This window comes from Nothoprocta perdicaria, unplaced genomic scaffold (genome assembly GCF_003342845.1).
Source record: "Nothoprocta perdicaria isolate Ctin4 unplaced genomic scaffold, notPer1 scaffold_207, whole genome shotgun sequence".
In the NCBI taxonomy this organism is placed as follows: domain Eukaryota; kingdom Metazoa; phylum Chordata; class Aves; order Tinamiformes; family Tinamidae; genus Nothoprocta; species Nothoprocta perdicaria.
This window is the reverse complement of record NW_020455283.1, coordinates 977,170-994,837: the sequence shown is the minus strand read 5'-3', so window position 1 is coordinate 994,837 and position 17,668 is coordinate 977,170.

Here is a 17,668-nt window from a genome sequence, read left to right as displayed (position 1 = left end):
GGAATTGAGGTTGGTGGTTGGGTCCAAAGAAACTACACACAAATATTCTAGATACTCACACTTACCACAAGATGCAGAGGGTTATTAAAGTTCTTGCTTCTTAACACTTGTGAAAAAGAAAATGAAAGTGTCAGTAGGTTTCATTCCTCACATAAAACATCTAAACTAAAAAGACAGTAAAAAGTGTCTTCATATAGAAATCTAGAGTTATTTGAGGTGTCTGAGCTCTTATCAGAGGAGATACAGGATTGATGCTGCCCATATGATCTAAAGCCACTAGACCATCCCATCTGGCTTCCAGCTGCTGCATCCAAAATGACATAATCTGCTTTAAATCCTATATAATACCTATGGCAATTGTACACCAGCAAGCAGTGCAGACCAGCAGGCACAGACCTATAGAAAGGAACAGTTGGTGGGAGAGTCCCCACTACACAGATTTAGAGACTTTGGCATTAAGCTGGATCTAGAATGGTCCAGTAAGTTCCTTTGAGATGCTGAGCACCTCTGGTCCCTTCTTGCAGGGCATCTTCTGGGTACCTGAGCCACCTGCATCGGACTGCCAGATATGAAACATGATGCTGTCCTATCTGCCAGTCCTCCTGAATGCCTCAAGTAACATGTAGCATCTCAATAGATGCCTACCCTGAGGCAAACTGAGCCTTTATCACTTCACACAAGCAAGTAATTCATTGGCTTAATTGTAAGTGTCTAATGGCATTTAGGATAACCAAGGATTTTCCTGTTGCTGCTCCAGGAGACAGCAAGTCTTCCATGGATTCTGTGTCACTTCTGCCAACCTTGTGCAGGTGTCCTGATATTGTGGGGTGATATCTGGAAACTCAAGCATAGGTAACTAAGCAAGCCCACATAATTTTTAAGGTAAAAATACTATACATGTTTTGATAAAACTGTCTTTTCAGAGTACAACGCAAGCTATTTTATGAGAAGAAAGAATAAAGAATTCTCTTGATTCATGAGAAGAAATATTTTCTGAAACAGGCTTGGATGTCATAGGATGTTGTACAGCTTCCACACATACAACCTACAAAAAGGAGAGTAGGGTGGTTGCTGAGAAGGACCACACATTTTACACTCTGCCTATTGTGGCCAACGTTCGACTCCTACACATCTTTTTTAAAACACATCTTGCTAAATGAGATTTGTGTTTTACAGTACACTACATTTCAGCAGACTATGCCAATGATCTACATTAGCAGAAATTTTCACTCACAGTTTTGTGAAGTGATTTGTGAAAGCTGGGAATGAACAAAATGAGTTTGTTATTAATGTCACATACTGGGAGCAGTGAGAGGTTAAGCCACTTGTATGAAGTCTATGAAGGGAACTTTGTATCAAAGGAACTTCTCTGGAAATAAATTGCACTGTTTGTACTAAATAAATCTCTGTGTAAATAATCTGTATAGAGTATTCAATCTAGAGAGAAGAAACAAGCTCTATGGAGAAAGGATTCTCCACAGTGATTACACTATACCGCAATTAAATACGTTTACAAGAAGAACCTTGTACTTGAATCTCCTAATGAGTTCCATTCTGCATCACTGTGATATAGATCCAGCACTCTCACAGTCAGTAAACCCTTCTCCTTCAGCTTTTCTCTTCCTTTTCCTCCTTCCTTCTCTTGCTTTTCATCTTCTCTGCTCTGCTAGTTTAAAACTGTCTTTTCTGCATTTTGTTCTGCCTATTCAAATTTTACTTATTACAAGAATAAAATTTTCCACTCATCTAATTGTATAGCCTTTATTAATTCACTATAAATTTACCTTCAAAAATAAAGAATGTAAAATCTTCACTAAGACTATGCATTACTCTTCACTACTCTTTTGTTTAGTTTGGCTTTTTTTTTTCAGCTTAGTTTTGCCCTTTCAGATTTTTATTCTGAACCTTGATAGAAGAGATGCAAACCCTGAACCTCGATTGCATAAGATCCTTACACAGATGAATGAATAGGATCCCTTTGCACAATGACAAAGGCAACACGAGTAGGAGGAAAACCTAGAGATTGCTTGAGAAATATTGAGAGGGTTGGGGAAGCTAATGTTGGGTTTAGAATAGAAAAAAAGATATGAGAACACGAGGGAAAGAAAAGTAAGTGACATTAGTAAGCAAGTATTATTCATGTTCGAGGAAAAAATAATGCAATGAAGAGTGAAAGTAAATGTGTGCTGGACATTATCATTCCCAGTAAGATTCCTACTGAGGATTTGCGAGGACTGCAGAGGTGAATTAGGCATTTTTGAAAACCACACTCAATAATGTGATACATTTACTAATAACAACAAGGCTATGCTATTAAGTACCGGCATGGAAATTAGAAAAATGAATTTCTAGAAAAAATATTTTTTCTAACTATACTCGAAAACTCTAATTGTGATAAATCACATCCTTTGCATGGAAAGAAATTAGAACATAAAAAACATTAAAGTGTTAATGTGTGAAGATTAAACTTCCATACCTTAGAAGCGATACTTTCTTCTACCAACAGGAAGAGATTATTTTGGATACCAATAACACATGGGGAGTTCCCACGAGGCATCTCACAGCAAATGCAACCTATGAGGGGCTAATCATTCACCGTAATATCACAGTAGAATCAGGTTCTTAAGAGCTGTTATTCTTGGAATCTCTGACAATTTTGTAATTATTTTATTTTCTCAAATGAGTGTAATGATTAAAGGAAGATTTGGCAAACACCACGAAGATTCTACCATCTACACAAAAAGTTACTTTGATTTAGCTATGCCAAAGCAAGATTTGATCCTAAAGCTCCTTGTTATTTTGTCCTATTTAAAATACAACATAAAATGGAGTTAAATTCTCAACCAAGAGACTACATTGCTATTTAGCAATTTACTCATCCAAGGTTTCTTTCTTTTTTTTTTTTCTTTACCCAGAATATTCAACCTGATTTGTTTTAATTTGATCCTCTTGGTCCAGTGCCTGCCAGCTCCTGACTTTCACTTCAGTCATGATATTAATTAAATCTATTCCTGTCTTCTCCCTAGCAATGAAGGAGTAACAAACAGGAGGTATTTTCAGGTCCCCATCCAAAGTGGACTCAATAGGAAAAGCTCCCAAGATTTTATCACCTCTTGAACAAAGCAAAAATTGTAAATTTGCCTACTGCAAACAGATGCTGCAACTTGGTCTTGCTGTTTCTTGTATGGTTTTACTGTGTCTCTCCCCAAAACGGTCCCTCATGTTATGCTTGAACTCAGTTTTCTGGGATGTAAAATGGTTACAACTGGAGGGGAACTCTGGAGATCACCTAGTCCAACTCCTGTTACTCAAGCAAAGGTCACCTGGAGCAAGTTATTCAGGGTCACGTCCAGTCAGGTTTTGAATCTCTTTTGGTCTTTTTTGATAAGAAACTATGTTAAAATACGTTACACTTCTCAACAAAACAGCTCTTCCATAGTCTACAGGCATAATCTTCATTTGTCAGAAGGCAAACATTTCCCTCATCTTCACAAAGGCGCCTCAGCAAGAGGTTTAGAGATTTGAAAATACCTTCAGAAAAAGCTAAGGCTTTGCTTTCACCCAGTTACAGTCAGTGTCGTTCTGCAAGTTATCCAGTAACTTTTTGAGGAAACACAGCTGGGAGGAGTTGCTGAAACTTTCACTAACAGCTTTTCCCTTCTGTTGATAAACCATAGGCAGACATGGTCAGCTACAAATACATCTTTCATAAAACCTCTTTTTTTTTTTCTTCTCCTCCCTGCCAATAACCTGTTTGGACTAGAACAGTACATGACTGTTGCCCTTAAGCTGCTGCTGACCCTCAGGTTTCAGCTTCCCAGCATGTGATATACCAAAGAAGCTGCAATCATTTTTTAATCTTGTTGAGACTTATCACTATTCTGGCAATGAATTTAAGACTTCAAGAAAACAGGAATAAACGTGCTCAACACGTGGGCTTTTCCAGGCTTTTGCGGCTAGATTCATCTACCATTTATTGCATACTCATCTGGTAAGTCAAGGACTTAAGAGAACTGTGAAGAGTTGACTCTATAAAAACTCTTCTGGTCCCAAAATGTGACTTTGAGCAGGAAGAAGAAATATGGCAATAGCCCTGAAAGACTTGACTTAGGCATCCAGTTTCCAGAACACAGTTTTCCAGTGGGTTCCACCATGCAATGTCTACCAGAAAGGCTTGCTTATGCTAAGGATTGAGTGCTCTTTGGGAGAAAGCAGCTCAGAGTAAAAAAATCCAGATATCTGAGTAAAAATCTGTGATTTTACCCCTTCTAGACATATCTAATCAATCTAAACTTCAAGCTCATGACACTGCAAATGAATATATGAATTTGTGTCTTTTTCAACACACTGATATTTAGGTAAGACATGCTAAAATCACAGCACAACTAAGTGATGAATGAAAGTAGTTGTAATGAAAAGGGGGACTGAATTGTAATAAATCAATGAATTCCCTTAATCCAGCCTCACAGAGCCAAGAAATGTTACCAATTTTTTGAAATTAAGTTTGCCCATTCATAAAGCAATGAAACCAAAAATGACATTCAAATCCCCTAGGCGCATGTAAGAGTAGAAGAAATTGCATCCAGGTTACGCAATCCAAAGGGAGCATGACCAGGCTGCTGCAAGGTAAAATTCAGGAGATCTCGTTATTTAGTTTGTTTTTGTGAGGAAAGCAGTGGGTGACTTTTGTGGGTTTGTTTTGGCTGTTTATCTTTTGGGAGATGGAAAAGTAGGTCTTTGCGAAAGACTGTTGGTACAGACATACAATCAGGACCTCCCTGGAAAACTGTCACAGAATGTGCAATGACAGCTTTCTGCTTTTGTTGCCAAAACTAAAATATCTGCATCAGTGTTACTCTAGCCTTTGAAACCAGGTGTGTTCTCTGAGCATATGGAAGCCCTGCTTAGGCCAAATAGATTGGCTCAGTATACTTTACTTGGTGGTATACTGTTTAGTGACCTGAATTAAAATATTTTATTTGAATTGCTCAAGTAAACATAACCATTGCACATTAAGAGTATAGTTGATCCTTAATTACTTGGAAGCTAGAAGAAAAATCCAAAATTACTAAAACTGTCCCAAGGGAGTGTACTTTTTAAATTTCTAAACAAAAAAAAAAAAAAAAAAAAACCTCTTTCTGTCAAACATGATGGTCCAGACCTTGTGATCCCAGCTTTTTCAACTCACAATGGCAACGTTACCTTGATCTCCTCATGACAAAGCTATCAGACACTTTGAAAAGTACATTTTTTGCTCATGAAAGTGAGCAAAAATTGAGTGAAAGTTTTGAAACTTTTTAAGAGAATAAAAGTTCTCTTATATGGAAAGGAAGAATACTGTTTGCCATGAAAAAAAATACACAATAATACGATGCCACTGACTCTAATTTTTAGGAGGGTTTTGAGAAAGACTGAATCTGATCGAGACTGTAGGATATGCTGATGCAAATGGCTGCTCTCAAATATTGTGTCCCAACAAAGTAGATGGGGACACCTAAACTTCCCGAGAGGATGTTAAAGTTCACCTCCACTCCTCAGTTTTACGTATCCTTCTGTACAGGGTGAATATGTAGGTTCCTTGGTCATGCTTCTGCTTTCTGCACTGGCTACCGAGGGTGCTCAGAGACACACTGCTCTCATGTATTGCTCTGGGAAAAGAAGCCTAAATTTCCTTTCCAAACTTAAAAGGCAGAATGATAACCAGCCTGAGCCCTGTCCAAGATTTTCCCAGGACTAGAGTCTTTGGGAAACACTGACTTTAAAGAATCAAAATCTTTAAGAAGTAATCGGTTAGAAATACAGGGTGCAGATTAACTGCTGCTTTATAAATATCCAAATGAATACAGAAATGAAAAGTCCCAACAAGAAGACCATGACTAGAATGACACTCATTTTAAATGAATGTAGTTTAAAAAACATGTAGTTCCCATGAACTACATGGGAAAGTGAAAGTCTTGGAGAAAGGCCTCAATAATTTAACTGATTCAATGAAACTCTATTGGGGAGTATGGGGGCTGCCATGGGAATGCACGTCTGCAAACAAAGTTAGGCAGGAAATTCTGACATTAAGTGACTGAAAAATAATCTAAAAAATATTCTTTTGATACATTATCCTTTGGATCAGAGATTGGAGGCTCAAATGCATTCCCAATATATATTAGCAGATCATAATTAGCTTCTGCTATTACTTTCAAAGGATTTGGTGAACAGACAACAGTATTAGTATCATCTAATCCTTTCCTCAGACCTAGGACTCAAACATTAACAGCTGCAGATTTTATAACATTTCTAATTCAGGGATAAATTGTATTTTCTTGAATTGGATGGGTAGGTAATGTCCGAAAGTTATTTAATTCTTAGGAACCATTGACTTTACAGAAACAGACTAGAACTCATGACCATGAAAAATTGTTAATTGAATGAAATTAGATGAAAAAAATATCTCTAATGAGAAAAACAGAGTAAGAATCTTCTCTTCAAAGAGAGAAAAGGCTTTAAGACATCCAGACATGGCCGCTGTGAGGCAACAGTCCTGCTTGCTTTTAATCAAACATTCTTATCTGCTTTCATTACACTGAGTTATTTCTGTACGATGGCAGAGCTTCAACAAAAGCATCCTCTATCCTTTACCTGGCAGTTAGGGCACATTAGGGAAAAACACAGTTAGAAGAGGGGAGAAAAAAAGAAGAAAAAAAAAAAAAAAAAAAGAGAGGGAGTTTTATGCAGGAGCAAATAGAATAGGGGATTATTGCTAATTTTTAAAAGAAAGAGAGCAAGTCCTGTATCTCTTCCTGAAAGACAGTGAGCCCATCTTCTCAGGGAAAGGTTCTATCCTTCGGTAGCCTTGGGCAAGATGCCAAATGAAGACTGACTATTCTTCCACGTTCCATCTTTTTACTGCACTTCTCTTTTCCTGGGCAGTTAACAGGTCTCATTTTGAGATACTTCGTTCTCCATATTCACTAGATGAGAGGTGCTGAGATTCCCTAGCTCTGGATTCCATTCTGATTATTTGTAGTTAAACAGCTAACTCTGTATCCTAGATAAGCACATGCTCATCTCCACACATACTCTTCTGCAACTATGCCCCTCTTTCCATTTGATCTCTCTATGCTTGTAGATCCCATACTGTATCACAACAACTTTATACTGAGCAAAAACAATCCCCATTCCTTATCCGAGCCACTTGCAAGAACAGCATATGACAGAACCACAATATGGTCAGTAATGTCTCTGTTTCTCAGGGAAGGAAGAATAAACAGGTTGACATTTTTGGGTATATGCTTAACCGGAGAAGGCACTTTCCTTGAAAATTAGCACCCACTGCTCTGTTTCTTCATTTAAGTCTCCTTCCCAAATTGTCATCAGGGAAAACAAACACACACACACTTTACCACTTTGCCCACATTCATTAATATGATTAACATGATTCATTTATCTGTCACTTTTTATTTAAGAATCCTTGTCCAGATTAGACTATCTATACAGCATTACTCTGCTGTAACTTCTCTCCAAATCACAAAACTATAGGCTGTAAGAAACAACATAATAAGAATAGGAATAAGGAAATATTAAATAGTTATCTGCTTAAAGATTGTATTTTTTCTAACTCTTTTGCCTTTCCCATAGTTCTATTTACTCTTCAGTTGCAGGCTTCAACTCATCTTCATTTCAGTTTTCTATTTTGTTTAGGGTTGCTTCTCTCCATCTTTATCTATATTCTCCTGTTTCTTTCTAGGGTGAGTATTCTTTCTCTTATAGATACAAACACATAAAAAAAGTTAAAGAAATATTTTCTTACTGTTGCTGCTGCACAGATTTTTTCTCTGGTCTGATGTTTCCATTGCCTTTTCCTTTTCTATTCCTTTACTTTCATATTTTCTCTTATGTTACCATATCAAGAAAGTGATTGAAGCAACCAGAATATGAGAGACATCACCAAGCCCTTGCTGCCTTCTCAGCCTGACAGTCAAATCTCACTTCTCTTCTTCCTACACAGCTGCTCTTCTCTGTCCAGTAGGACTTTTTTCTACCTGGCAGCAGGCATGTGGCTGTCCCAGAGAAGAAAATAAAATAAATCAAACTTTGTCCCTGCACAGCACTGCCCAAAAACTTCTATACAAGACGGGATGTTGAAGAGACAAACTTTAAATTATGTTAGCAAGCTAAGGGGCCCTTCTGAAACAGGGTGAAGGTGTAAAAAACTCCTTTTGAAGGAGACAGGGATCACTGATGTACTCACATTCTTCATGATTTCAGAATTTTAATCACAACGGAAAGCTGTGATTTTGCCCTCATCCTGAAAGAGAGCAATCCAAGTGCTAGCCATAAATACATGTTTGTGACAGTCCAGGCTCTCCATCCATCGAAGGAACTCCGTGCCAGGATGTAATTGCGAGCTACAGAAAGACAAGGCTAAACCAGGCCACCCTTGTGCATTCACTACCCATCAATCTAGTGTATTTGTTCAAGATTATTTCATATTTTGAACGACAGGGAGTAAACAAGGACTATCTTTGTATAAGCAAAAGTAGAAAAAGCACTTCCCTCCTTGGGTGAATAGCTGAGCCACGTTAGTCATCTGCAGCATGTGAGAATACATATTTTGATACCAGTAATACCTCAGCAGTAAGATGAGACTAGCCTAAAGTCTTCTGACTTTCTCCTTTTACCCACTTTTCACCTGCACCCCTGGGACACTGTCCTTGATTGCACTTATCCTCTGCCTAGATAATCACAAAACCAGGACTTTTCAGGTGCAGTTATCTGCTTTTTCCTGAAGAAGGACAAACCCACACCAACTCTCCCTCGACCAGAGGACATATATATATATATATTTTTTTTTTTTTTTTTAAATCAATCCCAGAATACACTCTTCCACAATCCAAGGCCCTCAAGCCCTTGTTAAACAACAGCTGACAAAGAAACAAGCCAGGCCATAAAAACTGCAAATTACTGTCTACAGAAATTTTTACTTGCAGGATTAACTTCAGTTAATACTCGCTTGATCAAGTAGTTCTACTGAAACCGTCATAGTCAGATTGTTTCTCATGAGACAATTTAAGATCAAGTAAGAGAGATTCCTTTTAATTTAGGTGCAAAATAACGAGCTAAAATATTCCACGCTCAAATTATAATGGTGATCAAGCCAAAGACTAGATCATGACAGAGAAGGAAGTCTACAAAAGTTTTAGATCATAAATCAACTAACCGGCTGACTGCAGATTCCAGTAGGGCTGGGTTACACTGGAGTCATCCATGACGTGGTTCCTCTGGCACATTCAATGCTGTAAGGATGAAGATAATGAAGATCTGGCAAGATCTTCTCTCTTGCTATCAGTTTCTCTCTTGCAACAGTATCAAACTGTTGAATACGGATATCTTGTGACATAAAATAAAAATAAAAATAAAAATAAAAATAAAAATAAAAATAAAAATAAAATAAAAATAAAAATAAAATAAAAATAAAATAAAAATAAAATAAAAATAAAATAAAAATAAAATAAAAATAAAAATAAAATAAAAATAAAATAAAAATAAAATAAAAATAAAATAAAAATAAAATAAAAATAAAATAAAAATAAAATANAAAATAAAAATAAAATAAAAATAAAATAAAAATAAAATAAAAATAAAATAAAAATAAAATAAAAATAAAATAAAAATAAAATACTGTTTCAGTGTTCTGATCCTATTCAACTCTTCTCCTGGTAGTTCAACACATTTTCAGTGCCCCAAAGCAAATCTTTGATCTTTGAAATATTCTTTAAAAAAAATACACCCCATTGAAAACTGCTTGCTTATGCACAGATGTCTGAGACAGGCAAACTATCAACTACCATCTCACTTCATGCTAATTCTTATCCCTGGATGTATAGAGAAGAGGAAGAAAAATAGAAAAACAAAAAAAAAAAAAAAAAAGGCTGCTTTAAAACAAGGGGAAAACCCTATAGGAAGACCAGATCTGGGGTACAAGATAACACAGACAATTTCCAACATAAATGCTAGTTATTAGGTGTCATGTAGAGTCAGGAGTTGCCATGGAATCCATTTGCTTCTAAACCAGCTCCTCCTGCTGGAATACTTTCCCATTATTATTTCTTTCAGAAGCACAAAAGGAACTGGCTATAGAAGAAATGTTATTTTAGGGTAAAGTTGCTACTATGTCTGCAATCAGACATGAAATTAAAATCTAAATTTAAAGCTATATTTCCACTCAAATTTAAAGCTACAGTATTGTGGTCAGCAGAATGAAATTGTTGTAGGCTGTTTTTATAGACTCAGTAAAGCAGAGAAAACAAATTATAGCTCAAGCCTTTTCTCAGTTGTCTTCCCATGAGTGAAAATTTGTGTCATACCTGATGTCTGCTGTTTACATTTTTGCCACGTTATTTTTCCATTATACTTAACTTGTAACATTCTCATACTAGCCATTTTGATAATCAGCCTCATTATCAGCTTAATTACTCGTGTCCTGGTATGCAGAATGCTGTGCGTATGCTGGACATTGAGTTCATTAGAGAGAGGGGGGGGAAAAAAAAAAAAAAAAAAAAAAAAGGCACTTCATTTGTTGTCATGTTGGTTTCAATAAATGAAGATTATGGAAAAAGGAGGGTAAAAAAAAAGAGAAAAAAAATGTTTTCAAACTTTTAACACACTGATTATTGGGTTTCAATTCTTTTCAGTTCTTTCGTACACAATGTATTGTGGCAAGCCTGGAGGACAATACTGGAAAGTAACCAGCAATATTAGAAATCTATGACAGTGATTTGCAGCTTTATGGGTTAATACTTATTATTAATATTATTGTTTATTACAGAATTCAACTAGCATTGCATCTGGAAGCCCTAAATAGAGAGGAGACCCTATTGTAACCAGCACTGTATGAAGATAAACACAGCCCTTTCCTCCAAGGGCTTTTATTGTATAGCCCTAACGTTTGTAACGTAATCCTGGCAGAGAGATTCCGCCTTTCACAGGGAGTCCTTCAGTTCTCCAACACAGTCAGAGCTTCCCACAAACTCCTCCTGTCTCCAGGAGGAGTGTGGCAAGCAAGCTTTGGGCGCAGGGAACCTGGACCCTTCTGACCTGCTCCTCTTTTGCCCTCTAGCAGGAGGGCTCAAGCAGGGTAGGGGTCTTAGACACCGTCTTAGACCACTTAGACCCTCCTCACAGTGTGCAGTCACCAGGAGCTACATAGTCACTCAAGAGCAGAAGTGAGTGCTGATCTCAAGCTCCTCATTTTAGATAATTACCATTTATATCTCTCCAGCTCCTAAGTTTTTCTCCTGACAGGAGAACGGAGCAAGTTCTTTGCATGCAAAACCTTCCCTTTCCAACTGATCTTCTCCAAGATCCCAGAATTATCAGCAGCCTCTGGTACTCACACAGAGATCTAGGGTACTCCCAAGGAAGATTCCCTGGGCAGAAGAGGCGCTGGGAAAGAGTTCTGCCTTTCAAAATACAAAACAGCGTAAAACAGCAAGCTACAAGCAGAGTCCTTTGTACTTGAAGAAGAGGATCACTGAGTTCCACAAGGAGTGCAAGAAACCCAGCTTCAGAGAGCAATACAGCTTGGCTTATGAATAGGATCCAACCCTCCAGTACCTGAGCAAGGAGAGCACAGCAGGTCTGGGGATGAAGTCAGGGTCAGCCACAAGTCTTGGATATCAGACAAGCCCAACATAGCAAAGCAAGCCCAGGATCAAGCCATAAAAGCAGCCTAGGTTAAGCATAAATCCAGACATAGCTGCAATGGAGACAAGCACACCCACAGCATAACTCAAACAAGGACTACAAGCCTAGACTAAGGCCACATTAGAGCTCCTGGGCCTAAGAGCAAGGGTGGGAGAGGCCCCAGGTGAGGCCAGTCAGGGCAGTTAAAGCCCATCAGTGTCCTGACCCCCAAAGCACCTGGTCCTTCCTTGCCAGCAGGGCTGCTCTGATAAGCGACTGGATGGATGGAGTTATAGATCAGGCACATTTTATGCAAAAGCAGAAATTGAAACCAGGCTGCAGACTATCCTAAGGTTTTGACAAGCTTTAACAACGTGATATTAACATTACCAAGCTATTGCCAGACCAAAATAACAGTGATTCTTAAGTCACCTACCACATAAGCCTAAGTGAAACTACACAAAGTAAGTGAGCCTGGAGCTCCCTTCTTTCCAGTGGACTGGGAAGCAGCATTTCCTGGAGTACTTGAATTCTGGGAATATTTCAACAGTGAGGCAAAACCTAAATGAACAGCAACAACAAGAGTACAGGCCCACCTCTCATCACCTGGTTTAACATGGTCTGAAATAGGTTAAAAGGGAGTTCAAGTTTCATGATGTTTGGCTGCCTCTCCTCCCAAAACAGTCAATCCTGCAGTGTTTTCCTTAGCCATTAGCCCTCCTCTGCTCTGCATCTTTTCTGAGGAGAGCAGTTATGATCTCTGTTCATCCTGGAGCTGCAGTGAGACGCTTATTCACCACTGCAGGGAGAGCTTGTGGTCTGATCACGTCTATGAGCTGACAGTGGCGGCAGAAGATGGAGTTTTATTATGGCAGAGATTCCTCTTGCTGTTGATTGGATCTGAAATGGGATGTGCTTCTCTGGAGGAAGGTATGGCTCCAACACAGGTTAAACTGCTCTTCTCTGCAAGTCTAACTGTGGCCTCTTAATTGTCAGGTTGATCATAAGGACAGACGGTGGAACCGATCCCACTATTTTGAACATTATTCTTTGGGGTGCTGAAATTTAAACAGGCTTCTGCTGACAGATTTTCCCCTGGCTAATGAAATAACTCCTCTGTTAATGAAAGCCAGGCCTCGGGAAAGGAGATTTCAGCGATAGGAAGAAGCTGAGGGAAGCCTGACGTGGCTCCAGCTCCAGCAGTATACATGGACGAAAGTCAATCCCTACGGCGTGCTGCAGACCACGCTTCCAAGGAAGTTGGTTGTCCCTGCAGTGAAGTGGTGACGTTTGGCTTCCTTGCAATCAGCCTATATCAAGAGAAAGTCCCCACAAGGATGGTCTCTTTCCTTTTAGTCAGAGGCAGGAAGGATAAAATCCAACGTAACAAGCAGAAATGAGGAAAAGATTTTTCTGTAGCCCCTCCCAGAGGTCAGATCTGCTCCTGTTTAGGGGTGAGGAGGACAAGCCCAACGACAGACAGAAGAGCTCTCCCTACAAAATGATAAACCTCCAAAAATAAACTTTGGAATTAGGAAAGCTACAAAGGGTAAGATGAGTGGTCATACACCTGCCTTAGGAAAGGCTAAAAAGTGTTGCTGTATGTGAAGAACAATGTCCACATTTCTCCTTTCCCCGCAGTACTGCATGTTCCCAGGACCAGGGTCCAAGAAACCCTCCAGGGACAGTCAGCCATGGTGGCACCTCACAGAAGGGCCCTCAGGCCTCGCACAACTCGTGTCACACATGAACCCTCCCTGCAACGCAGCCCTCCTGCCATCTCCCACACTCCTTAAATTCACTATTAACATCAATCGGGTGTCACCATAGGGGCAACTATGCTGTTTACTCCATATGCATTTTGCTCCTCTTCCTCCTCAAGAGGAACGTCAGGTCCCATCCCACAGGGCATCCTGCCATAAGTCTCACTGGGTGAGTCACCGTTTCTCCCTTGGCAGACACCTAATTAACACCAAAAAAAAAAAAAACAAACGGTTACAAAGATAACAGTAATTAAAAACCAAATCGCGGGTTGCGGGAGGCACAAGCACCGGTGGCCGTTTCGTGCGGGCTCCTCTCACCACCTCATTAGCCTCCCCAGGGCCCCGCTGCATGGGGCGGGGAGGGGGGGACACGCTAATTGGGGCGGATTTGGGTAAATAGAGAGCGACGCGTGTCCCCCTGTCCCCGTTCGCCATGGGGGGGAGGGAGGGGCGACGCGGCTTCCCGCGCACCGGCGCGCGTGGGGCGGCGGGGAGGAAGGGGGCGCTGCCGCGGCCGTTGGGAGCGGCCGTTGGGAGCGGCCGTTGGGGGCGGGCAAGGGGCTCCAGCCGCGAGCCAAGTCACCGCGGAGCCCGCGGGACGCGCAGCGGGGGACGGGGTCAGGAAGGCCGCAGCCGAACAAAGCGCTCGGCCGCCGGGGGAGCCCGCGGCGCCGCCGCCCCGCGCAGGCGGCCCGGCGGGAGCGGCGCGGTAGCTCCGCGCCGCGTTAGCTCCGCGCCGCCTGCCCCTGAGGCGGCGGGGCGAGGGGAGCGGCGCCGCGGGCGGGCACGGAGGGAGGGAGATCGTCAGGGAAAGAGTGACGGGGCTCAGAGCCGCCCGGCCGCCCCCGGGAGGCCGCAGCGCCGGCCCTGCCCGAGGGAGCCCGGCGCAGGTGAGGGGAGAGGCGGCCTCGCGGCACGGGCCAGGACCGGACAAAGAAACGACTTTGTGCCAGAAAGCAAAAGCGAAGCGCGGAAAGATGCCAGTGAAGGCATGGGCGAGGGTAGGAATCACTTTAAAAAAAAAAAGAAAGTTTTTAATTTCTTCAAAGTTCTTCCTTTTCCCCGACAATGAATGTTACATATTTTATATACTGTATACATTCTACCCCGATTGTGACGTCCAGTGTACCAGAGTTCTTTGAAAATATGTGAGGCAAGACGATGTGTCTGAGGGTAGTGGTCGCTGACCGTAAAATAAGGGTTTTCCCCGCCCCCTGTTTCTTTATATTTAGTTTGTTTTCTTTCGCTGCTCCACGCAACAGTGAGGTAGCTGGACTTCCTATCGCTGGGAAGAGTTTGTCCAATAATATAAAGGCTAAAAGGTACTGACCCCTGACTCTACTGGGGAAAAAAATAGTACAAATCATCTTGTTACATTTATGCCTAAAATAATAAAATTGAAGGGAGTGCCTGAGCAAGGAAAGTGCCCCCAAAATATCGCCTGGAAATAAGACGGCAACATAGCCTAAAATTATTCATCAGTTACCAAAAAAAAAAAAAAAAAGTCCGAATTGTGCTGATAGCCGCTTGCTCCAAGTTCAGGGTATTTCTATAACTATTTTCAAGAGGTACATTCGGAATCGCTTATATCTGAGCGCTGCTATTCAAATGTCTGTTAACTATTTCCTGTGTTTTGTTAGAGGCTCTGCTTTCTCGTTCTCCTACTTCCCTGAACATCCTAATAACATTAGCAAAAGAGGAGGAATAAAGTGCCCAGAGCGTGTCTCGAGGCTTAGAGGTTAAAATCCAGAGCAGTTAAAACGTATTAATTGCTTCTGAATGGTCGCGGAGTGCCTTTGCTGTGTGTATTTATGTCAGTAAATCCTTGATTAGGGCAGGGATGAAAATTCACATCACACTCTTAATTCACCAGGGTACCCAAGTGCATGGATCTAAAGTTACCGGTCTCATAAAAACAGTCGCGGTTTCAGCATCCCCAAGGTTACGCATCTCAGGAAGGGAAACCTCTGCTCGTCTCGGGGATGCTCTAGGTTCAGTGCGGTGTCTTTAACCGAGTAGGTCCACGCGCGGTCGGACCCGCTGCTCCTCGCGGGTGCGGAGTGGAGGGAGGTTTTGCCGAGCCGAAATAGAAATATGCTGGGAATACACGGGAAATACAAGGCCGTTATTTCTTTAAACGCGTTTCTTTCGTGGCGTTGACCTGCGTGGTTAATCTGCTAAATTTACCTTTGAAGACCTCGGCTAGAAAGCGACGTTCAGCGAATCTGCTCTGCCTCTGAAGACTTTCTTTTCCCTTGCATAGGAAATGGCAACCTTATTCTTTAGGGGGAGAGGGGAGAGAAAACCCGCCCCAAAACAATTCATAAACCAAATATGAAACAAATTCATAAACCAATAAATATATCAAACTATGCTGGAGTGTGCTGGAAAGGGAACTGGATTAGACTTGTCCCATAGGGCAGTGACCTAGTAAGGTGTTCTTTTTTTTCTTCTTTTTCTTTCTTTCTTTTTCCGTGCATGTGGGGTGGGTTTTTTTTTTTTCTTTTTTTTTTTTTTTTTTTTTTTTTCAGCATTGATTTGCGGAACTCTCTCACTCCCTCCTTCCCCCCACACACGCTGCAATTTTCACTGCATCCTACACCTGGCCACGCGGGTTCTCCCGACACGAACGAGCCGCACGCGAAACTCTCTTTGTTTCCACGCCGCCTTTCTTCAAAGGCGAGTTTTTAGATCAGGCTTCATGCTAGGACCTGCTCACCCAGCTCCCGATACTAGCTGTTCTGCAGAGGGTGCAGGCAGGGTGGGAAAGGTGCTTCCCGCTGGGAAAGGCTCATCCCAGGAACTCGCAGGTGCCCCTTCCCTCCTTCCGCCCGCAGCGCGGCCGCCTCGGAGCGCGGTGTTTCCACAAACAACCCCTCACTGTATTTATTAAACTACCCGGGTCGCCCCGTGCCTGGGTGAATGAGCGTCACCGGGACACGACGTGAGGCCGCCACGAGTGGCGCGGGCGGCTCGGGGTTGGTGGGGAAGCTCCCGAACCGATTTCTCCTCAGCCAGACGGGTTTCTCTGTGTGCCCTGGACGGGCTTCTGCTTGTTCTGGTGTCCGTCTGTGACCAAAAGTCACGGGCTCTGCCGAAGAAAAAACACAGCTGGTGCTCCCGAAACAGTCCAGTTCTCCAGTCAACGGGAACTGCTTCTTGCAGTCTGCTAGGGAACACCGGAACACTGACCTTGCCGGCAATAATTCTGTGGCGTGACGCTTTTGTCTATGGCTAGAACAATTTTGAGAGCTGAACAATGCCTCTCATTTGGTATCTTACATCTCATCTGCCGGAGCGTTTATGCGGTAAAAAGCCCGGCTCCGAAGGGGCAGCCGGGGACACGGGCACAGCAGCCTGTCCGTCACCTGCTGCCCACGCCGAGAGCTGCTGCCGGGTTGTCCCGCGGGCACGAGCGAGCAGAAGCCCGCGGGGCTCCCTGCTCGCCCCGGCCCAGGAGCGGAGGCGCCCTCCGCGGCTCCGCTCGCTGCCCGGGGGCCCGGGCTCCGCTCAGAGGCGCCAGCGCCCAGGGCAGGAGGATGAAAACCGGGGAGATGAAGGTTTCTACCCACCACCCCACAATAAAATAAACCTTTTTATTTATACCTGACGACAAGAACACATAGGAAAGATTTTTTTAAGCAAGGTATCACCTTCCTCCACAGCGTGGGGAGTATTTTTTTATTTATGTTTATCTATGTATCTATCTACTTGGTGCATCCCTCGGCTGAGGGCTTTGCGCCCGTGTCGGCCTCGCGGCGGGCCCCGCGGATTGCCGGCCGCTCCACGCGCCTCCCCGCCCGTGTCTGCCGCTTCCCCGCTCCCGCGCTGCGCGGGAGGGAGAGCGCGGGTGTTTTTGAGCGTTCCTCGGTGCTTTAGGGAGGGCTCTAGGTCTCTTCTTTCGCCCTTTCTGGCTCTGAGCTACTTACCGTGTCCCTGGCTTTTTCTCGGGGAGAGCCTCCCTCCCAAGGGGAGCCGCCTCCTCGGGGGACACTGCCTTGCGGTCGGTTTTAAAGCGGCACCACGGGACCGTTGGGCTCTATTTTGGTTTCTCCCTACCACGCACCAGGAAGATTCACAAACCCTCCCTCGTCCGCTCCCCTCGCTAACCCCGCCGCGACTCGGCTCGCAGCGTGGGGAGCCCCGCATTGCTGGGGAGACAGGAGACGACACGGGCAGTTTCCCGCCGGAGCTGCGCGCGTGGGGGGCGCTCCGCGCGTGGGGCGGCG